This window comes from Oncorhynchus mykiss, chromosome 5 (assembly GCF_057628025.1).
Source record: "Oncorhynchus mykiss isolate SJ-2025 chromosome 5, ASM5762802v1, whole genome shotgun sequence".
NCBI lineage: Eukaryota > Metazoa > Chordata > Actinopteri > Salmoniformes > Salmonidae > Oncorhynchus > Oncorhynchus mykiss.
In genome coordinates, this window is record NC_143026.1 from 20,897,646 (window position 1) to 20,925,365 (window position 27,720).

The 27,720-nt window shown below is 46.5% G+C and overlaps 1 protein-coding gene across 5 annotated transcripts in view; it reads left to right on the top strand.

The window, feature by feature from the left end:
- Positions 1-27,720, top strand: part of LOC110522816 (disabled homolog 2-interacting protein) — a 277,388-nt gene that overhangs the window by 24,999 nt on the left and 224,669 nt on the right. Inside the window, exon 1 of one of the 5 annotated variants that reach the window (XM_036977018.2) lies at positions 3,033-3,598. The exons of 3 other annotated variants lie outside the window; for them this stretch is intronic. The gene's annotated coding sequence lies outside the window, so the exon portion shown is untranslated. Of the gene's footprint in view, positions 1-3,032; positions 3,599-27,720 lie in introns of those variants that run through there. One more of the 5 variants, XM_036977019.2, reaches the window with a different exon arrangement.

A 27,720-nucleotide genomic window follows, 5' to 3' on the forward strand; every position in this document is an offset into this window, starting at 1 on the left:
TTGGACTTTATTGAAGATTTATGATAAAAACATCCTAAAGATTGATTCTGTACTTAGTTGATATGTTTCTACAACCAGTAATATAACTTTTTGGAATTTTCGTCCGACCTTTCTGCTGGAAGTTGCACGCGCGTTTCGATTTGTTTACCAAACGCTTTAACAAAAGGAGGTATATGGACATAAATTATGAACTTTATCGAACAAATGAAACAATTACTGTGGAACTGGGATTCCTGGGAGTGCATTCGGATGAAGATCATCAAAGGTAAGTTAATATTTATAACGCTATTGCTGACTAATGTTGACTTCGCAACATGGCAGATATTTATTTTGGCTGGTTTGGGCTCTGAGCTCCATACTCAGATTATTGCATGGTATGCTTTTTCCGTCAAGTTTAAAAAAAAATCTGACACAGCGTTTTTTTACCTTTATTTTACTAGGCAAGTCAGTTTAAGAACAAATTCTTATTTACAATGGAACAGTGGGTTAACTGCCTGTTCTGTGGCAGAACGACAGATTTGTACCTTATCAGCTCTGGCATTTGAACTTGCAACCTTCCGGTTACTAGCCCAACACTCTAACCACTAGGCTACCCTGCCGCCCCATTAAGGTTGCATTAGGGAGAAGTATGTCTCTAATTCCATTCATAACACTTGTATTTTCATCAACATTTATAATGAGTATTTCTGTAAATTGATGTGGCTCTCTGCAAAATCACTGCATGTTTTGTAACTACTGAACATAACACGCCAATGTAAAATGAGATTTTTTGATATAAATATGCACTTTATCGAACAAAACATACATGTATTGTGTAACAATAAGTCTTATGAGTGTCATCTGATGAAGATCATCAAAGGTTAGTGATTCATTTTGTGAGTCTTCTCTTTGGCTGGAAAAATGGCTGGGTATTTCTGTGACTTGGTGGTAACCTAACATAATCGTTTGTGGAGCTTTCGCTGTAAAGCATTTTTGAAATCAGACACTGTGGCTGGATTAACGAGAATTTTATCTTTAAAATTTTGCCTAATACGTGTATGTTTGAGAAATTTTATTCATGAGATTTCTGTTGATTTGTATTTGGCGCCCTGCAATTTCATTGGCTGTTGGAACACTTTTCCCAAACAGGTTAATTCATCCATTTATCATCATTCATTTATGTGAGAGTTGCATATGAGAGCTCCATCTGATCCACAGTTCCACACACAGATTCTCTCTCTCACACACACAGTCAAATTTGAAGTTGCCTGCTATTCAGTTCTGTCCTGTTCCATGTGGAGTGGAGCTGTTCCAATGTTTTGCCTGTTGTTGCATTTGGGTGGAAAGTTACCTGCCTCTTCTGTACTGTACATTTCCTATGGCCTGTGTGTGTGTGCGTGTATTTGTGTTGTTTGAGCTGCAGGGAAAAGTTCTGGAGCAGGGTGGGCGTCTCCGCCTCCATACTGTTGCTCTTCATCTCTCCCTCTATGCCTGCTGCACTCGTTTCAGTCCCTCTCTCTATCTAGACCTCTTTTTCTCTCTCCATTCCTCTCTCTGTTTCTCTCTCCTCATCTCTATATATTCTCATCTCCTCTCACTACCTCTGTTTATTTATTCCTTTCTGTTTCTCATACTCCCATTTCGCTCATCTCTTTCTCTCTCCCATCCTCTTTTCTCTCTTTCACTTCCTCCTTTCCTCTTGGGTTTCTGTCCGGTCTCAGTGGAGGGTGAGGACACATGTAGCAGCCTCAAGGACTTACAGGATACTGTTCACCTTTCAGTCTGCTGACAGACATGTTTGGTCACACACACATGCTTAGTAACACATGTACTCACACACACTAAGTTAGACAAATGCTTTGACACACACTTTGACATAAACACACACACACACGCTGGCACAGAAAAACAAACAAAGTGATAGAGATGGTGGGAGGGAGGGAGGGGTTAGTGACAGAGGAGAAGGCTAAATAGAGGGACAGATAAAGAGAAAGGTGTGTCAGAGAGAGTTACCTATATGAGGCAAGGATTCACGACCTCTCTCTCTTTGTGTCCTGTGTAACTCTATAGCCCACATACCAATGTCCTCTCCTCAGTCTCTTTCACTGTCTTTCAGGTTCTCTCTCTCTCTTTCTCTCTGTCTGTTTGTCCAACCTTCCCCTCTCCCTCAGTACATCACAGAAGAGCTTAGGGGGAGAGGTTGTAGTCATGTTAGAAGGGTTGTATTCCTGTTTGAAGGGTTTAGGGAAGCGGATTTACAGGTATGTCTGCTGAATGGGTAGGACTTAGTCCTGCGGTTAAATTATAGTGGGTAATGGTGAAGGGATGATCTGGTATAGGCTTTGTGGTGGGGTCAGAGTGAGGAGTTGTGAGATGTTGAGAGAGGGATGAGGTGGTAGCCCTGTTGGTAGACCTTGTGAAGGGGTGTTGTGGATGAGTTGGGTGGGGGAGGCATTCTGTGTACAAATGCCTCAATTCCTCCTGGGCTAGAACAGGAGCAGAAACCTGAGAGGATTGATCAGGGAAGGAGGGAGGGATGGGAAGGGAGGGTCATGGGGAGAGACAGCTAGATAGCGAAACTCTCACAGTTCTGGTGACAACCCCCTGCCTCCTAGTTCAAAGGCATAGCTAAGTATTTTTGTCACAGATTTGGTAGATTTGTTCGTTTGTGTGCAGGAGCTTATTTTCGTGCATGCATGAGGTTGGATTTCAAAGTACCTTTCAAACTGATCTTGTGGTTGTTTTCCTTTAGCCTTCCAGTTATACAGATTTAAGTTCTCATCATCTCCATGTATGGAACAGCCAACGCAATTACAGTGTTGGCTCTTTATAATAGACTTATATGGAATATTGTAGCATTGTGGCTTACAGTATTATCATTGGAAAACCCAGTATATGTGAGACTGAAAGTAGCACAACTCTTGTAGCTGTAGTTTGGTGGAGAGAGAGTCCTGGCCTCAGCCCTGCAGTTCTGTTCTGGTCTACCACAACTCTTACTCTGATTGGAACATTCTCAGGAAGGAATTTTGCTCTCTGAGGTCTAGGTCCCGCCCCCTTTGAGCCCAGGGCGCTGGAGCACAACTGCATTCCCTCTATACACACTCACGCACGCAGGGGGAAAGTGAGGGTGACAGTGTGTATGAGAAAGAAGGAGAGAAAGAGAGTGACAAAAGCAGTTAGTTCCATGGACTGAAAATGGAAAACAAGCAAGAGGGAAGGAGGGAGGGAAACAAAAGTGTTTGAGAGAAAGAGATCTTCTCCCCTCTGTTCTGGTGGCTGTTTTCTTTGCTGTGAGCCTGAGAAGGGGGAGGACCTAAACTCAGCGCTCAGAGTCAATACTGGACCCCTACTGGACTCCAATGCCCTTACTGGAGTCCACTGCGCAACCCACAAACACGCTCTCACACACACACACACGCATACTCTCTCACACGGTGACACACACACACGCTCCCTCAGACCCCTGCAGCTACTGCAGAACGGAGCAGAGGGAGAAACAGAGAACGAGAGGGAGAAAGGAGGGGAAGTTGTTCGTTGTTACTACTTGTTGCTGATTGCTTTCCGTGCGGAGCGTTGAGGATGATATTCCCTGTCTTTTCCTAGCGGGAGCTTGTCTGAGGTAAGAACCTCTGTGCTTGTCCCCTTTCTTTACTGCTTATGTTTCTCTGTGAGAGAGGGAAGGAGCGAGGGAGGAAAGGATGGTAAAACGGGTAGTTTTTCACTCCAGAATTTGAGGGGGTTTCTGTGGGAATGCTGGCTTTGTTGAGTGGGGGGTAGGAGGGAGGGAAGGAGAGAGAGAGGGAGGTGTGGAGGGAAGTGTTTCACGTGCCAGAGAGAACAGAGCTACCCTCGTCTGTCAGAGTAGAGAGGGAGAGAGAGACCCCTCACTACAGACCGGCCCCTCTGTAAGAAAAGAAAGAATGATAAAAGAGAGGGAGGAAAAGACTATCAGACAAATGGTGGTCTGTTACGTGTGTTTCTCAACTCTCAGTTCTCGTAGTGGGACAAAACAGGAGCAGTGAAACACCTAACTGCTAGCCCAGCTTTCTTTCTCTCTCTCTCTGGTCTACTTTGTGTTTCTACATTCTGTCTCGAGTCTGCAGTTCTCTGATTAATGTTGCTCTTTCTCTCTGGTGTGTGGTTCTGGGGAGCTCTGTGTGGTTCAAGACTGTTCTCTACTTGCAGGGCCAGCTGTATAAATGTTACATTTATTTATAATCTGGAGTGTGGAGTCACAACACAGTGCAGTGAGGACTGAGAAGAGGAGAGGGCAGTAGTTAACTATTTTAGCAGTCTTGTCCCCACATTTTATCAAGCCTGCATGATTACAGCGTCTTCTGCCTAGCGCCTACAACTAGAGACTGTTTACAGTGCATTCAAAAAGTAGTCAGACACCTTAAATTTTCCACATTTTGTTATGTTACAGCCTTATTCTAAAATGTATTAAATATTTTGTTTTATCAATCTACACACAATACCCCATAATGACAAAGCAAAAACAGCTTATTTTTTATTTTTGCTAATATATGTAAAAAAAAAAAAACGTAAATGTCATATTTACATAGTAATTAAGACCCTTTACTCAGTACTTTGTTGAAGCACCTTTTCCACCAATTACAGCCTCAAAACTTTGTTGGTATGACGCTACAAACTTGGCACACCTGTATTTGGGGAGTTTCTCCCATTCTTCTCTGCAGATTCTCTCAAGCTCTGTCAGGTTGGATGGAGAGTGTCGCTGCTCAGCTATTTTCAGGATCTTCCAGAGGTGTTGGATTCGGTTCAAGTCCAGGCTCTGGCTGGGCCACTCAAGGACATTCAGAAACTTGTACCGAAGCCACTCCGGCGTTGTCTTGGCTGTGTGCTTAGGGTCGTTGTACTGTTGGAAGGTGAACCTTCACCCCAGTCTGAGGTCCTGAGCGCCCTGGAGCAGGTTTTCATCAAGGATCTCTCTCTGCACTTTTCTCCGTTCATCTTTCCCTCGATCCTGATTAATCTCCCAGTACCTGCCGCTGAAAAACATCCCGACAACATGATGCTGCAACCACCATGCTTCACCGTAGGGATGATGCCAGGTTTCCTCCAGATGTGACGAGTGACTTCCGTCCAATCAATTGAATTTACCACAGATGGACTCCAATCAAGTTGTAGAAACATCTCAAGGGTGATCAATGGAAACAGGATGCACCTGAGATCAATTTCGAGTCTCAAAGCAAAGGGTCTGAATACTTTTTAAATAAGGTATTTCTGTTTTATATTTTTTTATACATTTGCAAAAAATTCAAAAACTTGTTTTCACTTTGCCATTATGGGGTATTGTGTGTAGATTGAGGAGGAACATTATACATGTTATCCATTTTAGAAAAAGGCTGTAACGTAACAAAATGTGGATAAAGTCAGGGGGTCTGAATACTTTCTGAATGCACTGTATACCATGTGAGGCCTTTTCAAGCATTTATACCGTATCATGTGGCATGGATTTTAGCGGCCCTAGTCTAGTTGTTGTGGTGATATGTTCTGTCCATTTTGGTAGGTGTTGTTGTGATACTGTATGTTCTCAGACTCTGTCTCTCGGCTGGCGCTGGCCAGGGCCGGGTCGTTGGTCGGTCATTGTTGTTCTATTAATAGTTTGGGCTGGGCCAGCGAAGGAAGTCGCCTTGGAGCGGCTGGCCAGCTGGAGGAGAGGGATTTACCGGACTACCAAGCGGGAAATATGGAATAACAGAACGGCCTTCCCGAGCTGACAGGAATCAGTGGAGGGAATGGGACTGTAGAGTAACACCTGCTATAGATCTGGTGTTACTCCTAGTGAGGTGGAACACCAGAACACAGAACCTGGGGAGATATGGTCTGATACATTATATCCTCCGGAGAAACGCTCAGCCTGCTGCAGCCTGTAAGCAGGACCAACAGAGAATTACACTAGAGTCATCTTGGTTTATTAACTACATTTTTGCAGTTTGACCAAAAATATATAAAAACTGCTAACTGCAGTCACAGATGGCTTACTAGACTCAACAACCTGTCTGTCCTTGCTACGGTGCCATAGCTGATTTAGAGAGAAGCGTCAAGCTGCAGATTATGTGGGCTGATGCGGCGTGGTCTGCAAACCTCAAAGCACATGTGAGTGAGTCTGTGAGTGAGGTATTTTGGCATCTCAAATTGTATGTGCGTGTGCAACCTATAGATGTTTTTGGGCCTGTGTATCGTGTGAGTCCGTAGCTTTGTTCCAGGGCATCATGTGTGCTACATGTATACCATTCGGCGCACTAGCTTTAGTCCATGGCGTTATGTTAACCACTGTTGCCTGTGCAGCTGGCTAGAACACACTAGCTAGGCTAGCTAGCTATTACACACTAGCTAGCTAGTACACACACACACACACACACACACACACACACACACACACACACACACACTAGCTAGTACACGCTAGCTAGCTAGCGAGTACACACTAGCTAGAACACGCTAGCTAGCTAGTACACACCAGCTAGTACCTAGCTTCTACTTCTAAATGTATTTTCACTACCCCTGCGGTTGGTGGCGGTAACACACCATCTTCTCTGGCACAATTCGACATCCTGTCTCATCTCATGTGTCTCACAGTGTCTGTGGCATGAGAAGGTATCTGCTGGACCCAGACCCTATTGGATTTTGAGGCACCTGTAAGGGCGTTCGTCTGTAGGAGGAAGAGAAGCGGACCAAAGCGCAGCGTGGTGGTTATTCATGTTTTAATAAATCGCTACACATGAACAAACTAACAAAAACAAGAAATGTGAAAACGCAAAACAGTCCTATCCTGTGACACCAAACACAGTGACAGGAACAATCACCCACAAACACACAGTGAAACCCAGGCTACCTAAGTATGATTCTCAATCAGAGACAACTAATGACACCTGCCTCTGATTGAGAACCATACTAGGCCGAAAACATAGAAATACCCCAAAACATAGAAAAACAAACATAGACTGCCCACCCAACTCACGCCCTGACCATACTAAATAAATACAAAACAACAGAAATAGAGGTCAGAACGTGACAGTACCCCCCCCCAAAGGTGCGGACTCCGGCCGCAAAACCTTGACCTATAGGGGAGGGTCTGGGTGGGCGTCTGTCCGCGGTGGCAGCTCTGGCGCGGGACGCGGACCCCACTTCACCATCGTCTTAGTCCGCCTTATTGTCCGCCTCCCTGGCTTACTCACCATGGCCACCCCTCTCAATGACCCCACTGGACAGAGGGGCTGCTTGGGACAGAGGGGCAGCTCGGGACAGAGGTGAAGCAGCTGCTCGGAACAGAGGGACAACTGCTCGGGACAGAGGGGCAGCTGCTCGGGACAGAGGGGCGATAGCAGCTCGGGACAGAGGGGCGATAGCAGCTCGGGACAGAGGGGCGGCAGCTGCTCGGGACAGAGGGGCAGCTGCTCGGGACAGTGGGACAGCTGCTCGGGACAGAGGGACAGCTGCTCGGGACAGAGGGACAGCTGCTCGGGACAGAGGGGCGGCAGCAGCTTGGGACAGAGGGGCGACAGCTGCTCTGGACAGAGGGGCAGCTGCTCGGGCGGCCCCTGGCTGACTGACGGCACTGGCGGCCCCTGGCTGACTGGCGGCACTGGCGGCCCCTGGCTGACTGGCGGCACTGGCGGCCCCTGGCTGACTGGCGGCACTGGCGGCCCCTGGCTGACTGGCGGCACTGGCGGCCCCTGGCTGACTGGCGGCACCTGGCTGACGGGCGGCACTGGCGGCCCCTGGCTGATGGGCGGCACTGGCGGCCCCTGGCTGACGGGCGGCACTGGCGGCCCCTGGCTGACGGGCGGCACTGGCGGCCCCTAGCAGACGGGCGGCACTGGCGGCCCCTGGCAGACGGGCGGCACTGGCAGCTCCTGGCAGACGGGCGGCGTTGGCGGCTCCTGGCAGACGGGCGGCGTTGGCGGCTCCTGGCAGACGGGCGGCGTTGGCGGCTCCTGGCAGACGGGCGGCGTTGGCGGCGCTGGGCAGACGGACGGCGCTGGGCAGACGGGAAGCTCAGCTGGCGCTGGGCAGACGGGAAGCTCAGCTGGCGCTGGGCAGACGGGAAGCTCCGGCAACGCTGGAGAAGAGGAAGGCCCTGGTAGCGCCGGAGAGGCGGGAGACTCCGGCAGCGGCGCCGGACAGGCGGGAGGCTCCGGCAGCGGCGCCGGACAGGCGGGAGGCTCCGGCGCCGGACAGGCGGGAGGCTCCGGCAGCGGTGCCGGACAGGCGGGAGGCTCCGGCAGCGGCGCCGGACAGGCGGGAGGCTCCGGCAGAGGCGCCGGACAGGCGGGAGGCTCCGGCAGAGGCGCCGGACAGGCGGGAGGCTCCGGCAGAGGCGCCGGACAGGCGGGAGGCTCCGGCAGAGGCGCCGGACAGGCGGGAGGCTCCGGCAGAGGCGCCGGACAGGCGGGAGGCTCCGGCAGAGGCGCCGGACAGGCGGGAGGCTCCGGCAGAGGCGCCGGACAGGCGGGAGGCTCCGGCAGAGGCGCCGGACAGGCGGGAGACTCCGGCAGCGCTGGAGAGGAGGAAGGCTCTGGTAGCGCCGGAGAGGCGGGAGACTCCGGCAGCGCTAGAAGGAGAGAGCCCCTGCAAGGATGGGCCGGAGAGACAGCCTGGTACGGGGAGCTGCCACCGGAGGGCTGGTGCGTGGAGGTGGTGATGGATAGACCGGGCCGTGCAGGCGCACTGGAGCTCTTGAGCACCGAGCCTGCCCAACCTTACCCGGTTGAATGGTCCCGGTCGCCCTGCCAGTGCGGCGAGGTGGAATAGCCCGCACTGGGCTATGCAGGCGAACCGGGGACACCGTGCGCAAGGCTGGTGCCATGTAAGCCGGCCCAAGGAGACGCACTGGAGACCAGATGCGTAGAGCCGGCTTCATGGCACTTGGCTCGATGCCCACTCTAGCCCGGCCGATACGCGGAGCTGGAATGTACCGCACCGGGCTGTGCACCCGCACTGGGGACACCGTGCGCTCCACAGCATAACACGGTGCCTGCCCGGTCTCTCTAGCCCCCCGGTAACCACAGGAAGTTGGCTCAGGTCTCCTACCTGGCGTAGCCATACTCCCTGTTAGCCCCCCCCCAAGAAATTTTTGGGGCTGACTCCCGGGCTTCCTTGCCAACCGTGTTCCCTCATATCGCCGGCTCCTCTCTCCGGCTGCCTCTGCTCTCCTCGCTGCCTCCACCTGTTCCCATGGAAGGCGATCCTTTCCCGCCAGGATCTCCTCCCATGTGTAGCAACCCTTGCCGTCCAACACATCATCCCAAGTCCATTCCTCCTTGTGCCGCTGTTGCCCGTTACCACGCCGCTTGGTCCTGTTGCGGTGGGTGATTCTGTAAGGGCGTTCGTCTGTAGGAGGAAGAGAAGCGGACCAAAGCGCAGCGTGGTGGTTATTCATGTTTTAATAAATCGCTACACATGAACAAACTAACAAAAACAAGAAATGTGAAAACGCAAAACAGTCCTATCCTGTGACACCAAACACAGTGACAGGAACAATCACCCACAAACACACAGTGAAACCCAGGCTACCTAAGTATGATTCTCAATCAGAGACAACTAATGACACCTGCCTCTGATTGAGAACCATACTAGGCCGAAAACATAGAAATACCCCAAAACATAGAAAAACAAACATAGACTGCCCACCCAACTCACGCCCTGACCATACTAAATAAATACAAAACAACAGAAATAGAGGTCAGAACGTGACAGCACCAAGGGGTGCTTAACCAGGGGATGCTTAACAAAAATGTTGCTAAACCACAAGCATTTCGCTACACCTGCAATAACATCTGCTAAACATGTTTATGCGGCCAACAAAGTTTGATTTGAACTCTTAAGTGGTCTGACAGCACCACGATTGACTTGTTTGATACCCTGCTTCAGTGTTTGTCCAAGGAGAGGAGTGATAGCCACATAGCGCTCCTATCTTTTCCTTCTTTCATTCCACTTTCCCTTTATCCCCCTCTTCTCTCCCTCCCTCTGATTAATTTCAATGTGTTCATAAGCAATCTGGGGCTTGAACTTGTCTGCCAACCCACGTTTTATGGTCTGTCTTACCTCCATATCATGGCCATTTACCATTACTGGCCAAGATTATCAACACCATGTAATGGATTACACATCAGATGTTTTACTGTACCGAAACATAGATCTTACTGTATTTAACGTAGTGAATAAAGTGGCCTTTTTAACTTCCTCCTTTACCCAGACTTCATTGCAGCGTCTGTGACTTGACGTGCATGTGTAGAGACATGTCAGGTGTACTGCAGCCAGCTGCACCATTGTGAAACAGTCTCTCTTGTAACAGACTCTTGCTCCACGCTTTACAATGCCTTGTCTTGAAAGTCCATGTTCAGGAGGACATTGTGTGATGAATGATAAATGATAGATTACATTTATATCTGAATATGGAGAGAGTTTGCTATCCACGAGTCAAACATGATGAGTTTTACCTAGAGCAGGGGTATTCCAATCTTACCCTACGAGGTCCAGAGTCCTTCTGGTTTTCTGTTCTACTTAATAATGAATTGATTTTTGTAGACAGGCTTCCATTGCCCCCCCGACCCCCTCAACAAAAGGTGTAATTACTGCTGGTCGTAAACCACCGTAGAACAGAGAGGAGAGTGATATATGTATGGTTTCTTCCTCTATAGAGAAGAATGTGTGTGTGCATGCATCTGCGTGTGTGTAAAAGGGTGCTTCGTGCAATGTTTGTGTGTGTCTGGTTCTGTGTGTGTACATGTGTGTGTGTCCATGTTTACACAAGGAGTTTGAGAGTCTGCGCTCTTCATTAAAAATAATCAATTAGCTATTTTCATACCCTTCTGCTTCATTAGGCAGCAGGGAGCTCTAATGAAGTCTGCGTATCAACAGATTCATTTTCTCTCTGTTTTACCTAACTGTTTTAAGGCTATGAACTCCTGAGCTGTGTGAAGGGGCATGTGTCATGGCTACTGTGTCTGGTCATGTGTGTATTGGCCTGTTTGTTATGGTCCAGTGTACTGGTCTAGTAGTGTTCCTCCAGGGTGAAAGTTAAGCTATTTATTGTGTTTAGGTGCTGTGGGGTGCAACCACAGACTGTCTAGCATTATCTTGGTGAGATAATGCAAATCTTCAGGTCTCAGGCACGGTTAGTCATCACACAAGCATGCTAAGTGTTGTAGTTGTGTGTGTCTGTGTGTGTGTGTGTGTGTGTGTGTCTGTGTGTGTGTGTCTGTGTGTGTCTGTGTGTGTGTGTCTGTGTGTGTGTGAAGACGGTAAGGAGTGCACCGGTGTTGTTGTGCCAGATGCATCAAGCTGTGTGTGACATTTGTTCGGCTCTTTGACCTTGCCTCACTGTGGACCCCCCCCCCCCCCCCCCCCACACACACACACACACACACACACACACACACACACACACACCCTTAAAACTCTTCTCCTGTGCCAGGGCCGGTCTGGGATTGTTCTACTCTCCTAGGTGGAAAAACAGGAAAAGGCACATGGAGACACACACACATACCTATAGATGAATACACGTCAAACAATGTCAGACACACACACACACACACACAATTTTAGACGTTCCAATTCACACAACCAGATTTAATAGGCACTCTCGGTCCTTGTTTCACCTTCGTAGGACTTGTGATAAACTGTAGTGGTGAATAGATTGAGCCAGGTCCTGTTCCTGTGTATAAGTCATAGGTCACTAGTCACAGGAAGAGAGGGCTGAAACTGAGTGTTAAACTAACTGGGTGGATTTTCCTTTCATAGCTTGGCAAGCATGGCATTGCCTGTTCTTTGTAATAGTCTGACACCTATTCTTGTTTTGTGTGTATTTACTATGTTTCTCTGAATGGTGTGATGGGAACTGTGCTGCGAAATCTTCATTTATATCCTACAGGAAAAGAGCTGTTGACAAGACTACCTGTCCTTGATGTCTAGTAGAACTAGTTGTGTTGACTGAGCTAACTGTCCCTGATGTCTAGCAGAACTAGTTGTGTTGACTGAGCTAACTGTCCCTGATGTCTAGTAGAACTAGTTGTGTTGACTGAGCTAACTGTCCCTGATGTCTAGCAGAACTAGTTGTGTTGACTGAGATAACTGTCCCTGATGTCTAGCAGAACTAATTGTGTTGACTGAGCTAACTGTCCCTGATGTCTAGCAGAACTAGTTGTGTTGACTGAGCTAACTGTCCTTGATGTCTAGCAGAACTAGTTGTGTTGACTGAGCTAACTGTCCTTGATGTCTAGCAGAACTAATTGTGTTGACTGAGCTAACTGTCCTTGATGTCTAGCAGAACTAATTGTGTTGACTGAGCTAACTGTCCCTGATGTCTAGCAGAACTAGTTGTGTTGACTGAGCTAACTGTCCTTGATGTCTAGCAGAACTAGTTGTGTTGACTGAACTAACTGTCTCTGATGTCTAGCAGAACTAGTTGTGTTGACAAGGCTGACTGTCCCTGATGTCTAGCAGAACTAATTGTGTTGACTGAGCTAACTGTCCTTGATGTCTAGCAGAACTAGTTGTGTTGACTGAGCTAACTGTCCCTGATGTCTAGCAGAACTAGTTGTGTTGACTGAGCTAACTGTCCTTGATGTCTAGCAGAACTAGTTGTGTTGAATGAGCTAACTGTCCCTGATGTCTAGCAGAACTAGTTGCGTTGACTGAGCTAACTGTCCTTGATGTCTAGCAGAACTAGTTGTGTTGACTGAGCTAACTGTCCTTGATGTGTAGCAGAACTAGTTGTGTTGACTGAGCTAACTGTCCTTGATGTCTAGCAGAACTAGTTGTGTTGACTGAACTAACTGTCTCTGATGTCTAGCAGAACGAGTTGTGTTGACTGAGATAACTGTCCTTGATGTCTAGCAGAACTAGTTGTGTTGACTGAACTAACTGTCTCTGATGTCTAGCAGAACTAGTTGTGTTGACAAGGCTGACTGTCCTTGATGTCTAGCAGAACTAGTTGTGTTGACTGAACTAACTGTCTCTGATGTCTAGCAGAACTAGTTGTGTTGACAAGGCTGACTGTCCCTGATGTCTAGCAGAACTAGTTGTGTTGACTGAGCTAACTGTCCTTGATGTCTAGCAGAACTAGTTGTGTTGACTGAACTAACTGTCTCTGATGTGTAGCAGAACTAATTGTGTTGACTGAGATAACTGTCCTTGATGTCTAGCAGAACTAGTTGTGTTGACTGAACTAACTATCTCTGATGTGTAGCAGAACTAATTGTGTTGACTGAACTAACTGTCTCTGATGTGTAGCAGAACTAGTTGTGTTGACAAGGCTGACTGTCCTTGATGTCTAGCAGAACTAGTTGTGTTGACAAGGCTGACTGTCCTTGATGTGTAGCAGAACTAGTTGTGTTGACTGAGCTAACTGTCCTTGATGTCTAGCAGAACTAGTTGTGTTGACTGAGCTAACTGTCCTTGATGTCTAGCAGAACTAGTTGTGTTGACAAGGCTGACTGTCCTTGATGTCTAGCAGAACTAGTTGTGTTGACTGAGCTAACTGTCCTTGATGTCTAGCAGAACTAGTTGTGTTGACAAGGCTGACTGTCCCTGATGTCTAGCAGAACTAGTTGTGTTGACTGAGCTAACTGTCCTTGATGTCTAGCAGAACTAGTTGTGTTGACTGAGCTAACTGTCCTTGATGTCTAGCAGAACTAGTTGTGTTGACTGAGCTAACTGTCCTTGATGTCTAGCAGAACTAGTTGTGTTGACTGAGCTAACTGTCCTTGATGTCTAGCAGAACTAGTTGTGTTGACAAGGCTGACTGTCCTTGATGTCTAGCAGAACTAGTTGTGTTGACAAGGCTGACTGTCCTTGATGTGTAGCAGAACTAGTTGTGTTGACTGAGCTAACTGTCCCTGATGTCTAGCAGAACTAATTGTGTTGACTGAGCTAACTGTCCTTGATGTCTAGCAGAACTAGTTGTGTTGACTGAACTAACTGTCTCTGATGTGTAGCAGAACTAATTGTATTGACTGAGATAACTGTCCTTGATGTCTAGCAGAACTAGTTGTGTTGACTGAACTAACTGTCTCTGATGTGTAGCAGAACTAGTTGTGTTGACAAGGCTGACTGTCCTTGATGTCTAGCAGAACTAGTTGTGTTGACTGAGCTAACTGTCCTTGATGTCTAGCAGAACTAGTTGTGTTGACTGAACTAACTGTCCTTGATGTCTAGCAGAACTAGTTGTGTTGACAAGGCTGACTGTCCTTGATGTCTAGCAGAACTAGTTGTGTTGACTGAGCTAACTGTCCTTGATGTCTAGCAGAACTAGTTGTGTTGACAAGGCTGACTGTCCCTGATGTCTAGCAGAACTAGTTGTGTTGACTGAGCTAACTGTCCTTGATGTCTAGCAGAACTAGTTGTGTTGACTGAGCTAACTGTCCTTGATGTCTAGCAGAACTAGTTGTGTTGACTGAGCTAACTGTCCTTGATGTCTAGCAGAACTAGTTGTGTTGACTGAGCTAACTGTCCTTGATGTCTAGCAGAACTAGTTGTGTTGACAAGGCTGACTGTCCTTGATGTCTAGCAGAACTAGTTGTGTTGACAAGGCTGACTGTCCTTGATGTGTAGCAGAACTAGTTGTCTCTATATGGCTGTAGACAGTCTGTGAGCTGTAGAGGGAGGTTAGGGGGCAGAGACCAGGAGCAGGAAATAGGGGTAGTGTTTTTTTTAGGACCCTGATTCTTACACAGGTCTCTGTTTGTGTGTGTGTGTGTGTGTGTGTGTGTGTGTGTGTGTGTGTGTGTGTGTGTGTGTGTGTGTGTGTGTGTGTGTGAGTGTGTGCGTGCGTGTGTGTGTGCTGGTGTGTGTTTGCTGGTGCGTGTGCATGTGTGTGTGCATGTCTGTACATGCGGCTATTCAGGGTAGGAGATTTAGAGCCGGACACAGAAGGATAGTTGCAATTTTGGACACACTGCAGTTGTGTGTGTATTCTTAGGTGTACACAGGAATACACACTCACACTACCAAGTATACTTAGTAATGGAACACACACACTGCCAAGTACACTCAGTAATGGAACACACACACTGCCAAGTACACTCAGTAATGGAACACACACTGCCTAGTACACTAAGTAATGGAATACACACTGACAAGTACACTCAGTAATGGAACACACACTGCCAAGTACAATCAGTAATGGAACACACACTGGCCAGTACACTCACTAATGGAATACACACACTGCCAAGTACACTCAGTAATGGAACACACACACTGCCAAGTAAACTTAGTAATGGAACACACTGCAAAGTACACTCAGTAATGGAACACACACACTGCCAAGTACACTCAGTAATGAAGTACACACACTGCCAAGTACACTCAGTAATGGAACACACACTGCCAAGTACACTCAGTAATGGAACACACACTGCCAAGTACACTCAGTAATGGAGTACACACACTGCCAAGTAAACTTAGTAATGGAACACACTGCAAAGTACACTCAGTAATGGAACACACACACTGCCAAGTACACTCAGTAATGGAGTACACACACTGCCAAGTACACTCAGTAATGGAACACACACTGCCAAGTACACTAAGTAATGGAGTACACACACTGCCAAGTACACTCAGTAATGGAGTACACACACTGCCAAGTACACTCAGTAATGAAACACACACTGGCCAGTACACTCACTAATGGAATACACACACTGCCAAGTACACTCAGTAATGGAACACACACTGGCCAATACACCTACTAATGGAATACACACACTGCCAAGTACACTCAGTAATGGAACACACACTGGCCAGTACACTCACTAACGGAACACACACTGCCAAGTACACTCAGTAATGGAACACACACTGCCAAGTACACTCAGTAATGGAACACACACTGCCAAGTACACTCAATAATGGAAAACACACTGGCCAGTACACTCACTAATGGAATACACACACTGCCAAGTACACTCAGTAATGGAACACACACTGCCAAGTACACTCAGCAATGGAACACACACTGACCAGTACACTCACTAATGGAATACACACTGTCAAGTACACTCACTAATGGAACACACACACTGGCCAGTACACTCACTAATTGAACCCACACACTGCCAAGTACTCTCAGTAATGGAACACACACTGCCAAGTACACTTAGTAATGGAACACACACTGGCCAGTACACTCACTAATGGAATAGACACTGTCAAGTACACTCACTAATGGAACACACACACTGGCCAGTACACTCACTAATTGAACCCACACACTGCCAAGTACTCTCAGTAATGGAACATACACTGCCAAGTACACTCAGTAATGGAACACACACTGACCAGTACACTCACTAATGGAATACACACTGTCCAGTACACTCACTAATGGAACACACACTGGCCAGTACACTCAGTAATGGAGTACACACACTGCCAAGTACACTCAGTAATGGAACACACACTGGCCAGTAAACTCACTAATGGAACACACACACTGCCAAGTTAACACAGTAATGGAACACACACTGGCCAGTACACTCACTAATGGAACACACACTGCCAAGTACACTTACTAATGGAACACACACTGGCCAGTACACTCACTAATGGAATACACACACTGCCAAGTACACTCAGTAATGGAACACACACTGGCCAGTACACTCACTAATGGAATACACACACTGCCAAGTACACTCAGTAATTTAACACACACTGCCAAGTACACTCAGTAATGGAACACACACTGCCAAGTACACTCAATAATGGAACACACACTGGCCAGTTCACTCACTAATGGAATACACACACTGCCAAGTATACTCACTAATGGAACACACACACTGGCCAGTACACTCACTAATGGAACACACACTGCCTAGTACACTAAGTAATGGAATACACACTGACAAGTACACTCAGTAATGGAACACACACTGCCAAGTACAATCAGTAATGGAACACACACTGGCCAGTACACTCACTAATGGAATACACACACTGCCAAGTACACTCAGTAATGGAACACACACACTGCCAAGTAAACTTAGTAATGGAACAAACTGCAAAGTACACTCAGTAATGGAACACACACACTGCCAAGTACACTCAGTAATGAAGTACACACACTGCCAAGTACACTCAGTAATGGAACACACACTGCCAAGTACACTCAGTAATGGAACACACACTGCCAAGTACACTCAGTAATGGAGTACACACACTGCCAAGTAAACTTAGTAATGGAACACACTGCAAAGTACACTCAGTAATGGAACACACACACTGCCAAGTAAACTTAGTAATGGAACACACTGCAAAGTACACTCAGTAATGGAACACACACACTGCCAAGTACACTCAGTAATGGAGTACACACACTGCCAAGTACACTCAGTAATGGAACACACACTGCCAAGTACACTAAGTAATGGAGTACACACACTGCCAAGTACACTCAGTAATGGAGTACACACACTGCCAAGTACACTCAGTAATGAAACACACACTGGCCAGTACACTCACTAATGGAATACACACACTGCCAAGTACACTCAGTAATGGAACACACACTGGCCAATACACTTACTAATGGAATACACACACTGCCAAGTACACTCAGTAATGGAACACACACTGGCCAGTACACTCACTAACGGAACACACACTGCCAAGTACACTCAGTAATGGAACACACACTGCCAAGTACACTCAGTAATGGAACACACACTGCCAAGTACACTCAATAATGGAAAACACACTGGCCAGTACACTCACTAATGGAATACACACACTGCCAAGTACACTCAGTAATGGAACACACATTGCCAAGTACACTCAGCAATGGAACACACACTGACCAGTACACTCACTAATGGAATACACACTGTCAAGTACACTCACTAATGGAACACACACACTGGCCAGTACACTCACTAATTGAACCCACACACTGCCAAGTACTCTCAGTAATGGAACACACACTGCCAAGTACACTTAGTAATGGAACACACACTGGCCAGTACACTCACTAATGGAATAGACACTGTCAAGTACACTCACTAATGGAACACACACACTGGCCAGTACACTCACTAATTGAACCCACACACTGCCAAGTACTCTCAGTAATGGAACACACACTGCCAAGTACACTCAGTAATGGAACACACACTGACCAGTACACTCACTAATGGAATACACACTGTCCAGTACACTCACTAATGGAACACACACTGGCCAGTACACTCAGTAATGGAGTACACACACTGCCAAGTACACTCAGTAATGGAACACACACTGGCCAGTAAACTCACTAATGGAACACACACACTGCCAAGTTAACACAGTAATGGAACACACACTGGCCAGTACACTCACTAATGGAACACACACTGCCAAGTACACTTACTAATGGAACACACACTGGCCAGTACACTCACTAATGGAATACACACACTGCCAAGTACACTCAGTAATGGAACACACACTGGCCAGTACACTCACTAATGGAATACACACACTGCCAAGTACACTCAGTAATTGAACACACACTGCCAAGTACACTCAGTAATGGAACACACACTGCCAAGTACACTCAATAATGGAACACACACTGGCCAGTTCACTCACTAATGGAATACACACACTGCCAAGTATACTCACTAATGGAACACACACACTGGCCAGTACACTCACTAATGGAACACACACTGGCCAGTACACTCACTAATGGAACACACACACTGCCAAGTTCACTCAGTAATGGAACACACACTGGCCAGTACACTCACTAATGGAACACACACTGGCCAGTACACTCACTAATAGAACACACACTGCCAGTACACTCACTAATGGAACACACACTGGCCAGTACACTCACTAATGGAACACACACTGGCCAGTACACTCACTAATGGAACACACACTGCCAAGTACACTCAGTAATGGAACACACACTGGCCAGTACACTCACTAATGGAATACACACACTGCCAAGTACACTCACTAATGGAACACACACTGGCCAGTACACTCACTAATGGAATACACACACTGCCAAGTACACTCAGTAATGGAACACACACTGCCAAGTACACTCAGTAATGGAACACACACTGGCCAGTACACTCACTAATGGAACACACACTGCCAAGTACACTCAGTAATTGAAAACACACTGCCAAGTACACTCAGTAATGGAACACACACTGCCAAGTACACTCAATAATGGAACACACACTGGCCAGTTCACTCACTAATGGAATACACACACTGGCCAGTACACTCACTATTGGAACACACACACTGCCAAGTACACTCAGTAATGGAGTACACACACTGCCAAGTACACTCAGTAATGAAACACACACTGGCCAGTACACTCACTAATGGAATACACACACTGCCAAGTACACTCAGTAATGGAACACACACTGGCCAATACACCTACTAATGGAATACACACACTGCCAAGTACACTCAGTAATGGAACACACACTGGCCAGTACACTCACTAACGGAACACACACTGGCAAGTACACTCAGTAATGGAACACACACTGCCAAGTACACTCAGTAATGGAACACACACTGCCAAGTACACTCAATAATGGAAAACACACTGGCCAGTAAACTCACTAATGGAATACACACACTGCCAAGTACTCTCAGTAATGGAACACACACTGCCAAGTACACTCAGTAATGGAACACACACTGGCCAGTAAACTCACTAATGAAATACACACTGTCAAGTACACTCACTAATGGAACACACACACTGGCCAGTACACTCACTAATTGAACCCACACACTGCCAAGTACTCTCAGTAATGGAACACACACTGCCAAGTACACTCAGTAATGGAACAAACACTGGCCAGTACACTCACTAATGGAATACACACTGTCCAGTACACTCACTAATGGAACACACACTGGCCAGTACACTCAGTAATGGAGTACACACACTGCCAAGTACACTCAGTAATGGAACACACACTGGCCAGTACACTCACTAATGGAACACACACACTGCCAAGTTAACTCAGTAATTGAACACACACTGGCCAGTACACTCACCAATGGAACACACACTGGCCAGTACACTCACTAATGGAACACACACTGCCAAGTACACTCACTAATGGAACACACACTGGCCAGTACACTCAGTAATGGAACACACACTGGCCAGTACACTCACTAATGGAATACACACACTGCCAAGTACACTCAGTAATGGAACACACACTGCCAAGTACACTCAGTAATGGAACACACACTGCCAAGTACACTCAATTATGGAACACACACTGGCCAGTTCACTCACTAATGGAATACACACACTGCCAAGTATACTCACTAATGGAACACACACACGGGCCAGTACACTTACTAATGGAACACACACTGGCCAGTACACTCACTAATGGAACACACACACTGCCAAGTTCACTCAGTAATGGAACACAAACTGGCCAGTACACTCACTAATGGAAAACACACTGGCCAGTACACTCACTAATGGAATACACACACTGCCAAGTACACTCAGTAATGGAACACACACTGCCAAGTACACTCAGTAATGGAACACACACTGGCCAGTACACTCACTAATGGTATACACACTGTCAAGTAAACTCAGTAATGGAACACACACTGGCCAGTACACTCACTAATGGAATACACACTGTCAAGTACACTCACTAATGGAACACACACACTGGCCAGTACACTCACTAATTGAACCCACACACTGCCAAGTACTCTCAGTAATGGAACACACACTGCCAAGTACACTCAGTAATGGAACACACACTGGCCAGTACAATCACTAATGGAACACACACACTGCCAAGTTCACTCAGTAATGGAACACACACTGGCCAGTACACTCACTAATGGAACACACACTGGCCAGTACACTCAGTAATAGAACACACACTGCCAGTACACTCACTAATGGAACACACACTGGCCAGTACACTCACTAATGGAACACACACTGGCCAGTACACTCACTAATGGAACACACACTGCCAAGTACACTCAGTAATGGAACACACACTGGCCAGTACACTCAGTAATGGAATACACACACTGCCAAGTACACTCACTAATGGAACACACACTGGCCAGTACACTCACTAATGGAATACACACACTGCCAAGTACACTCAGTAATGGAACACACACTGCCAAGTACACTCAGTAATGGAACACACACTGGCCAGTACACTCACTAATGGATCACACACTGCCAAGTACACTCAGTAATGGAAAACACACTGCCAAGTACACTCAGTAATGGAACACACACTGCCAAGTACACTCAATAATGGAACACACACTGGCCAGTTCACTCACTAATGTAATACACACACTGGCCAGTACACTCACTATTGGAACACACACACTGCCAAGTACACTCAGTAATGGAGTACACACACTGCCAAGTACACTCAGTAATGAAACACACACTGGCCAGTACACTCACTAATGGAATACACACACTGCCAAGTACACTCAGTAATGGAACACACACTGGCCAATACACCTACTAATGGAATACACACACTGCCAAGTACACTCAGTAATGGAGTACACACATTGCCAAGTACACTCAGTAATGGAACACACACTGGCCAGTACACTCACTAATGGAACACACACACTGCCAAGTTAACTCAGTAATGGAACACACACTGGCCAGTACACTCACTAATGGAACACACACTGGCCAGTACACTCACCAATGGAACACACACTGGCCAGTACACTCACTAATGGAACACACACTGCCAAGTACACTCACTAATGGAACACACACTGGCCAGTACACTCAGTAATGGAACACACACTGGCCAGTACACTCACTAATGGAATACACACACTGCCAAGTACACTCAGTAATGGAACACACACTGCCAAGTACACTCAGTAATGGAACACACACTGCCAAGTACACTCAATAATGGAACACACACTGGCCAGTTCACTCACTAATGGAATACACACACTGCCAAGTATACTCACTAATGGAACACACACACGGGCCAGTACACTCACTAATGGAACACACACTGGCCAGTACACTAACTAATGGAACACACACACTGCCAAGTTCACTCAGTAATGGAACACAAACTGGCCAGTACACTCACTAATGGAAAACACACTGGCCAGTACACTCACTAATGGAATACACACACTGCCAAGTACACTCAGTAATGTAACACACACTGCCAAGTACACTCAGTAATGGAACACACACTGGCCAGTACAATCACTAATGGTATACACACTGTCAAGTAAACTCAGTAATGGAACACACACTGGCCAGTACAATCACTAATGGTATACACACTGTCAAGTACACTCAGTAATGGTACACACACTGCCAAGTACACTCAGTAATGAAACACACACTGGCCAGTACACTCACTAATGGAATACACACACTGCCAAGTACACTCAGTAATGGAACACACACTGGCCAATACACCTACTAATGGAATACACACACTGCCAAGTACACTCAGTAATGGAACACACACTGGCCAGTACACTCACTAACGGAACACACACTGGCAAGTACACTCAGTAATGGAACACACACTGCCAAGTACACTCAGTAATGGAACACACACTGCCAAGTACACTCAATAATGGAAAACACACTGGCCAGTACACTCACTAATGGAATACACACACTGCCAAGTACTCTCAGTAATGGAACACACACTGCCAAGTACACTCAGTAATGGAACACACACTGGCCAGTAAACTCACTAATGAAATACACACTGTCAAGTACACTCACTAATGGAACACACACACTGGCCAGTACACTCACTAATTGAACCCACACACTGCCAAGTACTCTCAGTAATGGAACACACACTGCCAAGTACACTCAGTAATGGAACAAACACTGGCCAGTACACTCACTAATGGAATACACACTGTCAAGTACACTCACTAATGGAACACACACTGGCCAGTACACTCAGTAATGGAGTACACACACTGCCAAGTACACTCAGTAATGGAACACACACTGGCCAGTACATTCACTAATGGAACACACACACTGCCAAGTTAACTCAGTAATGGAACACACACTGGCCAGTACACTCACCAATGGAACACACACTGGCCAGTACACTCACTAATGGAACACACACTGCCAAGTACACTCACTAATGGAACACACACTGGCCAGTACACTCAGTAATGGAACACACACTGGCCAGTACACTCACTAATGGAATACACACACTGCCAAGTACACTCAGTAATGGAACACACACTGCCAAGTACACTCAGTAATGGAACACACACTGCCAAGTACACTCAATTATGGAACACACACTGGCCAGTTCACTCACTAATGGAATACACACACTGCCAAGTATACTCACTAATGGAACACACACACGGGCCAGTACACTTACTAATGGAACACACACTGGCCAGTACACTCACTAATGGAACACACACACTGCCAAGTTCACTCAGTAATGGAACACAAACTGGCCAGTACACTCACTAATGGAAAACACACTGGCCAGTACACTCACTAATGGAATACACACACTGCCAAGTACACTCAGTAATGGAACACACACTGCCAAGTACACTCAGTAATGGAACACACACTGGCCAGTACACTCACTAATGGTATACACACTGTCAAGTAAACTCAGTAATGGAACACACACTGGCCAGTACACTCACTAATGGAATACACACTGTCAAGTACACTCACTAATGGAACACATACACTGGCCAGTACACTCACTAATTGAACCCACACACTGCCAAGTACTCTCAGTAATGGAACACACACTGCCAAGTACACTCAGTAATGGAACACACACTGGCCAGTACAATCACTAATGGAACACACACACTGCCAAGTTCACTCAGTAATGGAACACACACTGGCCAGTACACTCACTAATGGAACACACACTGGCCAGTACACTCAGTAATAGAACACACACTGCCAGTACACTCACTAATGGAACACACACTGGCCAGTACACTCACTAATGGAACACACACTGGCCAGTGCACTCACTAATGGAACACACACTGCCAAGTACACTCAGTAATGGAACACACACTGGCCAGTACACTCAGTAATGGAATACACACACTGCCAAGTACACTCACTAATGGAACACACACTGGCCAGTACACTCACTAATGGAATACACACACTGCCAAGTACACTCAGTAATGGAACACACACTGCCAAGTACACTCAGTAATGGAACACACACTGGCCAGTACACTCACTAATGGAACACACACTGCCAAGTACACTCAGTAATGGAAAACACACTGCCAAGTACACTCAGTAATGGAACACACACTGCCAAGTACACTCAATAATGGAACACACACTGGCCAGTTCACTCACTAATGGAATACACACACTGGCCAGTACACTCACTATTGGAACACACACACTGCCAAGTACACTCAGTAATGGAGTACACACACTGCCAAGTACACTCAGTAATGAAACACACACTGGCCAGTACACTCACTAATGGAATACACACACTGCCAAGTACACTCAGTAATGGAACACACACTGGCCAATACACCTACTAATGGAATATACACACTGCCAAGTACACTCAGTAATGGAACACACACTGGCCAGTACACTCACTAACGGAACACACACTGCCAAGTACACTCAGTAATGGAACACACACTGCCAAGTACACTCAGTAATGGAACACACACTGCCAAGTACACTCAATAATGGAAAACACACTGGCCAGTACACTCACTAATGGAATACACACACTGCCAAGTACTCTCAGTAATGGAACACACACTGCCAAGTACACTCAGTAATGGAACACACACTGGCCAGTACACTCACTAATGGAATACACACTGTCCAGTACACTCACTAATGGAACACAAACTGGCCAGTACACTCAGTAATGGAGTACACACATTGCCAAGTACACTCAGTAATGGAACACACACTGGCCAGTACACTCACTAATGGAACACACACACTGCCAAGTTAACTCAGTAATGGAACACACACTGGCCAGTACACTCACTAATGGAACACACACTGGCCAGTACACTCACCAATGGAACACACACTTGCCAGTACACTCACTAATGGAACACACACTGCCAAGTACACTCACTAATGGAACACACACTGGCCAGTACACTCAGTAATGGAACACACACTGGCCAGTACACTCACTAATGGAATACACACACTGCCAAGTACACTCAGTAATGGAACACACACTGCCAAGTACACTCAGTAATGGAACACACACTGCCAAGTACACTCAATAATGGAACACACACCGGCCAGTTCACTCACTAATGGAATACACACACTGCCAAGTATACTCACTAATGGAACACACACACTGCCAAGTTCACTCAGTAATGGAACACAAACTGGCCAGTACACTCACTAATGGAAAACACACTGGCCAGTACACTCACTAATGGAATACACACACTGCCAAGTACACTCAGTAATGGAACACACACTGCCAAGTACACTCAGTAATGGAACACACACTGGCCAGTACACTCACTAATGGTATACACACTGTCAAGTAAACTCAGTAATGGAACACACACTGGCCAGTACACTCACTAATGGAATACACACTGTCAAGTACACTCACTAATGGAACACACACACTGGCCAGTACACTCACTAATTCAATCAAATGTATTTTATATAGCCCTTCGTACATCAGCTGATATCTCAAAGTGCTGTACAGAAACCCAGCCTAAAACCCCAAACAGCAAGCAATGCAGGTGAAGAAGCACGGTGGCTAGGAAAAACTCCCTAGAAAGGCCAAAACCTAGGAAGAAACCTAGAGAGGAACCAGGCTATGTGGGGTGGCCAGTCCTCTTCTTTCTGTGCCGGGTGGAGATTATAACAAAACATGGTCAAGATGTTCAAATGTTCATAAATGACCAGCATGGTCGAATAATAATAAGGCAGAATAGTTGAAACAATAATTGAACCCACACACTGCCAAGTACTCTCAGTAATGGAACACACACTGCCAAGTACACTCAGTAATGGAACACACACTGGCCAGTACACTCACTAATGGAATACACACACTGCCAAGTACTCTCAGTAATGGAACACACACTGCCAAGTACACTCAGTAATGGAACACACACTGGCCAGTACACTCACTAATGGAATACACACTGTCCAGTACACTCACTAATGGAACACACACTGGCCAGTACACTCAGTAATGGAGTACACACATTGCCAAGTACACTCAGTAATGGAACACACACTGGCCAGTACACTCACTAATGGAACACACACACTGCCAAGTTAACTCAGTAATGGAACACACACTGGCCAGTACACTCACTAATGGAACACACACTGGCCAGTACACTCACCAATGGAACACACACTGGCCAGTACACTCACTAATGGAACACACACTGCCAAGTACACTCACTAATGGAACACACACTGGCCAGTACACTCAGTAATGGAACACACACTGGCCAGTACACTCACTAATGGAATACACACACTGCCAAGTACACTCAGTAACGGAACACACACTGCCAAGTACACTCAGTAATGGAACACACACTGCCAAGTACACTCAATAATGGAACACACACTGGCCAGTTCACTCACTAATGGAATACACACACTGCCAAGTATACTCACTAATGGAACACACACACGGGCCAGTACACTCACTAATGGAACACACACTGGCCAGTACACTAACTAATGGAACACACACACTGCCAAGTTCACTCAGTAATGGAACACAAACTGGCCAGTACACTCACTAATGGAAAACACACTGGCCAGTACACTCACTAATGGAATACACACACTGCCAAGTACACTCAGTAATGGAACACACACTGCCAAGTACACTCAGTAATGGAACACACACTGGCCAGTACAATCACTAATGGTATACACACTGTCAAGTAAACTCAGTAATGGAACACACACTGGCCAGTACACTCACTAATGGAATACACACTGTCAAGTACACTCACTAATGGAACACACACACTGGCCAGTACACTCACTAATTCAATCAAATTTATTTTATATAGCCCTTCGTACATCAGCTGATATCTCAAAGTGCTGTACAGAAACCCAGCCTAAAACCCCAAACAGCAAGCAATGCAGGTGAAGAAGCACGGTGGCTAGGAAAAACTCCCTAGAAAGGCCAAAACCTAGGAAGAAACCTAGAGAGGAACCAGGCTATGTGGGGTGGCCAGTCCTCTTCTTTCTGTGCCGGGTGGAGATTATAACAAAACATGGTCAAGATGTTCAAATGTTCATAAATGACCAGCATGGTCGAATAATAATAAGGCAGAATAGTTGAAACAATAATTGAACCCACACACTGCCAAGTACTCTCAGTAATGGAACACACACTGCCAAGTACACTCAGTAATGGAACACACACTGGCCAGTACACTCACTAATGGAATACACACACTGCCAAGTACTCTCAGTAATGGAACACACACTGCCAAGTACACTCAGTAATGGAACACACACTGGCCAGTACACTCACTAATGGAATACACACTGTCCAGTACACTCACTAATGGAACACACACTGGCCAGTACACTCAGTAATGGAGTACACACATTGCCAAGTACACTCAGTAATGGAACACACACTGGCCAGTACACTCACTAATGGAACACACACACTGCCAAGTTAA